At 41.0% G+C, this 7,599-nt stretch overlaps 1 pseudogene; it reads right to left on the bottom strand.

The window, feature by feature from the left end:
• Positions 6,939 to 7,214, bottom strand: LOC102182255 (annotated as a pseudogene).

Below are 7,599 nucleotides of genomic sequence, written 5' to 3'. Positions count from 1 at the left end.
GAAACAGTCGACACCATGACGGATTTTAGTGCTTTTCTAGATATGAGGAGATACAAGAATTGGGCTCATAAAATAAGCTTCTGAAAATATCTAACTATCTGAAAACCTGTCTTGCCAGTTTTTTCCTGAGCACAGAGGGCCTCATGTTTGCCCTCCACCCTGAACTCCTTTCAGAAAGTGTTAGAAATCAGCAACTGCATCAGCACAGATTTAATGCTTGCAGAGCTAGATGGCGAGACCCTGTGGCCAGTGCCAATTTGTGATTGACACAAGAAGCCAAGAATAGTTAAAACAGTTCTGGAGAAGAGGAGGGAAATTGCCTATCAGAATTCAAGACTGATGAAGTGATAGTGATTGATGCAAGCATTAGCTATTGACATGAAGATATTTGGTTTGGCCAACAAGTTCATTCGTGGTCAAGAGGCTGTGCTGCTCTACCCAAGCAGTAAAATTCTGTTGTTGTTCAGTCACTAAGTCATGTCTGACTCTTTTGTGACCCCATAGGCTATAGTCTGCCAGGCTCCTCTATCCATGGCATAGAGGATACAGGCAAGCATACTGGAGTGGATTTCCATTTTCTTCTCCAGGGGATCGTCCCAACCCTGGGATCAAACTTGGGTCTTCCACACTGGCAGGCACATTCTTTTACCACTTTCCTGGGAAGCCCAGTAAAATGCAACTTAGTGGTTAAAAAAACAGAAAGAACATACCTGGATGGACCTTAAGGGCATTACGCTGAGTGTAAAAAGCCAGTCACAAAAGGTTTCAGGGGGTATGATTCCATTTATATAACATTCTGCAAGTGAAAAATTAGAGGGGAGTGGAAAAGACCAGGAGCTGCCAGTGGTTAGGATTGGGGGAGAATGCGACTGTAACACTGTATCACTACCGTAGCGATAGACATAACAATGTAGAACTACACACACACACAACTGGGCATGTTGTTGTTCAGTCACTAAGTCGTGTCTGACTCTGTGACGCCTTGAACTGTCAAGCTCCTCTGTCCTCTACTACCTCCCAGAGTTTGATCAGATTTGTGTCTGTTGAATCAGTGATGCTATCTAACCACCTTAGCCTCTGCCACCCCTTACTCCTTTACTCTTCAATCTTTCACAGCATCAGTGTCTTTTCCAAAGAGTCAGCTCTTCCCATCGGGTGGCCAAAGTATTGGAGCTTCAGCAACAGTCCTTCCAATAAATATTCAGCATTGATTTCCTTTAGGATTGACTGGTTTGATCTCCTTGCTGTCCAAGGGACTCTCAAGAGTCTTCTCCAGCCCCAGTTCAAAAGCATCTATTCTTCAGTGTTCAGCTTTCCTTATGGTCCAATTCTCAATTCATACATGACTACTGGGAAAACCAGATCTTTGAATATATGGATCTTTGTCAGCAAAGTAATGTCTTTGTACGAATGTCAATTTTCTGCTTTTACTAGCACGGCCATGTGGAATGCTGTGTGGGGGCAATCTGGAGAATGGTATATAGGAATGATCTCTACTATTTTTGCAGCTCATAAGTCAAATTATGTTGAAGTTTAAAAACTCTTTTTAAATTGCAGTGCATTGACTAATGAATCCAATCGCCCCTTTTATATTTATATGGCTGATACTGTAGCTAAGAAAATGGCATTACTGATGAGATGATGACAGGCATAAGACACACCTAGGAATGCGGCTGGTGAATAGTTTTACTTAAGATACTTTACTTTAGATACTTTTATTTGAGACTATTTGCTTGTATTTGGGCAGGGTGTGTAAGTATTTCTACGGATTAGGGTTGCTGCAAGAACCGGTCACTGTAACTAAAAGCAGCCATGGTTTATTTCCAGGCTTTAACTTAGGAGCAGTGTTTTATTTGTAAACAAGTTTTGGTTGCTAAAAATTCAGAGCTTTATTTGCTCAGAATATAGGATGCTGCCATTAAAAGAAAGCACTGGTCAGCTTTCGCTAGGTTCGACTTGCAACAACAAATATTTACTCCAGAGCCGCAAATCAGCTGGGAGTCTGCAGTTTTCCAACTCTGCTCCCCTCTGTGGGTAGGTTGTGGGCAGCTCTATGCTCTCCTCATTCTGAACTGTGGGTCTGCTCGACTTGCTTTCTCATTCCGAGACCTAGACCGAGGCAGCGGGCACTCTCAGGACAGCACTGTTCTCCAGGTGGAGAGCAGGAGCAAGAGGGCTGGTGGGAAGCTTGCGGCACCTCTAGAGTCTCTGCTTAGATATGGCAGACTTCATCTCTCCCCTTCCGCCAGCCAAGCAAGTCCCACAGCCAAGTCCAAAGTCAATGAGGTGGGGAACTGTACTGTCTGCGGGGCAGGATTGCAAAGATGGGAAGGGAATGAATAACTGTGCACAAATAATATGACCTGCCACACAGGATACATATTATTAAGTTCAGGGCATTACACTTACATTTTTTATAAGTGGTGTATGTGGAAACAAAATCAACTTATATGAGTTATATGAGCTCAGTTACTTGGGCTTCCCAGGTGGTGCTAGTGGTAAAGAACCCACCTGCCAATGCAGGAGATGTAAGAGATTTGGGTTTGATCCCTGGGTCAGGAAGATTCCCTGGAGGAGGGCATGGCAACCCACTCCAGCATTCTGGCCTGGAGAACCCCATAGACCAAGGAGTCTGATGAGCTACAGTCCGGAGGATCGCAAAGAGTTGGACACGATGGAAATGCCTTAGCAAGGCCCTTGAGTTACAAGAATTCAGAAGTGAGACGGTTGTTACGGGATATAAATTAACATAGCTATTCAGATTGGAAAGTGAAAAAAATCCTGCCTTTTTTTTCCTCAGAAAGTAAGTCTAATTTGTATGATTGTGTGTGCTTAGACGCTCAGTCGCATCCAACTCTTGGTGACCCCAAGGACTGTAGCATGCAAGACTCCTCTGTCTATGGGATTTTTCTGGGCAAGAATATTGGAGTGGGTTGCCATGCCCTCCTCCAGGGGATCTTCCCGACCCAGGGATCGAACCCAAGTCTCCTGCATTGGCAGGCGGAACACCAGGGAAGCCTAATTTGAATGATTACTTTGACAATAAATACTGATTTTGCCAATGAGGTTATACAGAGATGTCTCCCATAAGTCAACTGAGCTAACTTTGTAGTATCAATATTTTGACACACCTATAGGTAAATCACATAACAGAAAATAACTTTCCTTTCTAAAAGGTGTATTTATATAGTAAAGCAACATAAACATTTTAAAATAAATAAAATAGAAACATAAGAAATTGAAAAAATAAATTGTCAAATGTACTGAAATCAATAATATTTTCATTTTCCCATGTCTTTCTGAGTATATGAGTCTTAAAAGATGCTTCTACATGAAAGATATTTAGTTATGTTATCATTTGAAAATTCTAATACAGAATTTTTGGTGTAATTCTTGAAAGGTGAACGAGAAAATGGCACTGCAGGCTTGAGCAACAAATGTGTTTCTGAGCCAGGTAATTTCCAGTTCTTTTACCATCAGCAAAATTGAGTGAGAATCAAATCAGGCTGCCAACTGATACGACATTCAAAACAGTTTCCTAGGATGGCTCTTTGTGCAATTTTTGGTGAATTTGGTGAAACTTGGGAAAGTTCACAGAATTAAGAAACTCTGCTCTTAAAAATCCTTTATTAAAGTTGCTCAGAGCCCACATCTATAACAGAAAATAAGGACAGAGTTGATGCTGAATCTTGCCTCTGCCAAGTAACATGTAACATTCATCCATGGCAAATGGATAACAAATTAAGCCCCATCAACCTTATGCAGCTGCCTTTACAATCAAATTTCACTTTTCAAATTTAATAATAATTTATTTTAAAATCTGTTATAATTATGTTGCTTTGCTTAAGTGTATACTAATAATTGTTGCTGTAACTCAAAGCAGAAGAAAATTTGAACTCTTAGAGCCTTACTTTCATAAGAAATTTTAAAGCATGAGTATTTCAATCTATATACATATTTTTATTGTGGAAAAATATCATTAGGAGAGCATTAGAAGACTTCAAATATATGTTAAGAGAAATTTTATTAACTAAATGGAATGGAAATATAAGATAAATGAGAAAAAAAAGCTATGTAAAATTTTGGACTGCCAAGGAAGAGTTTGAGTATTTTTAAAGTGGATAATAGCAAGTATCAGATTACTGTGATGTTTAGATTTCATTAGATACATGTTGAAAAGTGGAGTAACAATTTTAGTTTTAAATGATATGTATATTAATAAGGCATGACATTCTTTGCAGCTATCAGTCTGAACTAAATGAAATTAATATTCAATCACTTTCAACAAACAAATATAGCAGATTCACATGGCTCACACTAGTATTTAAACTCATGACATAATAGCTTAAATGGAAAAAAACTTGAAAAAGGATAGATACACGCATATCTATATAACTGAGTCACTTTGCTGTACATCCGAAGCTAATGCAACATTGTTAATTAACTATACTCCAACATAAATTTTTAAATAAATACAAACTTATGATTTAAAAATTTATATGACAACTTAAAATTTGGAAAGAGATACATAATAATTTCAAAATTATCTTGGGGAGAACATGAGCCAAGTTCAAAGACCATTGTCCTAGGGAAAAACTCCCGCATGTGTGTACAGGAGACACATACTGGAAAGATGAGGTAGCAGTGCTTGCAAGAAGGAAAAAATTTGAAAAATCCAATAGCGAGCGAATGAATAAATAAATTGAGGCATTTTCATGCTAGATTTTTATATAGCAGGAAAAATGAAGGAATTAGAGATATGTACATAAATATGAATGAAGCTTACAAAGATTTGGTGAAAGCTTTATAATATTTGGTGAAAGAATTAAGTTACAGAAGAACACTTACGGGATGATAACGCTTATAAAATTTTAAATATGCAATATAAGACTATATTTTGCTTAAGGATACAAACAAACAGCAAAAGTATAAAGAATAGAGGCATAAATAAACATCATATTCTGTCTGGTTTTAAGCTGATGGGGAGGAGGCCTGTGATTAGGTAGGAGAGCTCTAACCATAACTGAAATGTTTCATCATCTGAACAAATGATAAATACAGATAAATAAATGAATAAATACAGATATGTTTATCATTTTTTCCTTCATAAAACAAAATAGATTAAAAACATATTTTAAATGTCATAAAATAAATGCTTCTAACATTTTTAAAGGGGTCTGTTTGGAGAAGGCAGTGGCACCCCACTCCAATACTCTTGCCTGGAAAATCCCATGGATGGAGGAGCCTGGTGGGCTGCAGTTCATGGGGTTGCTAAAAGTCGGATACGACTGAGCGACTTCACTTTCACTTTTCACTTTCATGCATTGGAGAAGGAAATGGCAACCCACTCCAGTGTTCTTGCCTGGAAAATCCCAGGGACGGGGGAGCCTGGTGGGCTGCCGTCTATGGGGTCACACAGAGTCGGACTCGACTGAAGCGACTTAGCAGCAGCAGCAGTGCATATATTTGACACTAGAAAAATATTCATTAGGTTCCAGGTATAAGATAAAGGGGGAAAAAATATTTCAGACAAAATAAGAACAGCTAATGTCCCACTTGCTGAAAATTTAGTTTCCAAAGGTAGGTCATCTTTGGTGGGGGATGGAGGGAAGAGAGGAGCACAGGGATGAAAAAAGACGGGGTTTTTAGGTTAAGGATCTTTTTATCACTATGTTTATAAATGACATCTGAATGAAAATGTGAACTTTGATCCCTTCTCAAGTGACATCTGGATGAAAATGTGAACTTTGCTCCCTTCTCCCCAAATTGATGCTGGGTCCAAAGTTTTTGTGCCCTGAAATAGTAATTGTGGCCTTGACTGATAAACATGAAAGCACAGCCTCTCTTTCAGATATGTCTATCAATAGAAAAGACAAAAATGTTTGCTGGGGGAGGGCCTTCCCTTTAGTAAAACATGTACTTTTTTTTTTTTTTTTTTAGATTTATTTATTTATTTTAGGCTCCGCTGGGATTTCATTGCTGCCCGCGGGCTTTCTCAAGTTGCGGTGGTGAGCGGGAGCTACTCTGTAGTCGCTGTGCTTGGGCTTCTCATTGTGGTGGCTTCTCTTGTTGTGGAGCATGGGCTCTATGGCTTGTGGCCTCAGTTGTTGTGACTCTCAGGTTTGGTTGCTCCGAGGTAGGTGGATCTTCCCAGACCAGAGATCAAACTCATATCCCCTGCATTGTCAGGGGGATTAAGAATAACCACTGGACCACCAGGGACGCCCAAAATGTGTACATTTTATAGCACGTTGCATTTTGTTGTTAAAGACGCCAGACAGAGTTCTATCCCTCTGAATTAAAATGAAGAAAGTGCAAGTCATTCAGTCGTGTCCGACTCTTCACGACCCCATGGACTATACAGTCCATGGAATTCTCCAGGCCAGAATACTGGAGTGGGTAGCCTTTCCCTTCTGCAGGGGGTTTTCCCAACCCAGAGATCGAACCCAGGTATCTCACGTTGCAGGCGGATTCTTTACCAGCTGAGCCACAAAGGAAGCTATCCGAATTAAGTTATATAATTTGTTGTTGTTGTTAACCTCATCACCATTTATTGAGCTGTGAACTGTTGCTATCACTGCTGAAATCTGAGACTCACTCATCCTGATCCTGCTCTCTGCTTCCCCTTGAAAACGAAGCCTGGAGCAGGACCACCCCAAACACCAGAGGGTAGAAGGAAGACATGGCGGCAGGGAGATGCAGGGAGATGAGGGATAGGGGAGGGGAGCAGGACCAGTGAGCAACATTAGGCTTCTGGGGACACACACACACTCCCACACACACACAGGCAAAGACCAGGGTGTCCATCCTGCTTCAACTGGCGGCCATGGGAACATCAGGGAAGGACCAGGCGTCTAAGACGTTTCAGTCCTTCCTGTCATGAAGCGTCTGCTGAGAGGGGCTGGGCCAAGGTCCCTGGTCTCCGTCTTTAGGGCACATCAAGCCAAAGCAGCTTTGATGGTGGCCACCAGCTTCAGAAACTTGCTCTCTGTGTCCACGTAGCCATCGCCTCCCTTCTTGGAGTCAATCAGCTTTCCTGCTATGAACACTTCAAAGAAACCAGTGACCTGGGGAGTCCCCTCGCGGCAGATGTCCAGGCAGCCAGGGCACTCTTCTCCTAACTTCTTCCTGAGCTAAAGATACTTGGGCTTGTAGCCTCGAGGGCCACAATAAACCACTCAGACAACAACCGCTATCGTTCCGGACCGCAGCATCCGCTACAGTGCGGACTTGGAATCTGAACCCAGGCGAGGAAAAGCGAGGTCTGCCAAGTTATATAATTTTTTTTAAATAAAGTTGTTCAGAATCCCTACAGTGCAAATTGCCTGGTGGCTGAGGACTGGACAACACAGTCTTTGTAGATGGGGTGGGGTTCAGCGGAGGCAGAAGCCAGGCTGAAGTAAGGAAGAGAGAATGAGAGCTGACTCGTGGAAACAAGCAAGATGAGACTTCTCTTTACAGAAGTTCAGTTGTGATAGAGAAAAAAAAGAGGTATACTGGAAAAGGCCAGAGGATCAAAGGAGTTCTTAATTTGTTTATTTGTATTATTATATACATTTTTCTTTGTATTCATTTAACTGCACCGGGTCTTCTTTGCAG

This window comes from Capra hircus, chromosome 19 (assembly GCF_001704415.2).
Source record: "Capra hircus breed San Clemente chromosome 19, ASM170441v1, whole genome shotgun sequence".
In the NCBI taxonomy this organism is placed as follows: domain Eukaryota; kingdom Metazoa; phylum Chordata; class Mammalia; order Artiodactyla; family Bovidae; genus Capra; species Capra hircus.
Note: the sequence above shows the minus strand (reverse complement) of the source record. Positions and strands in the feature narration are given on the sequence as shown.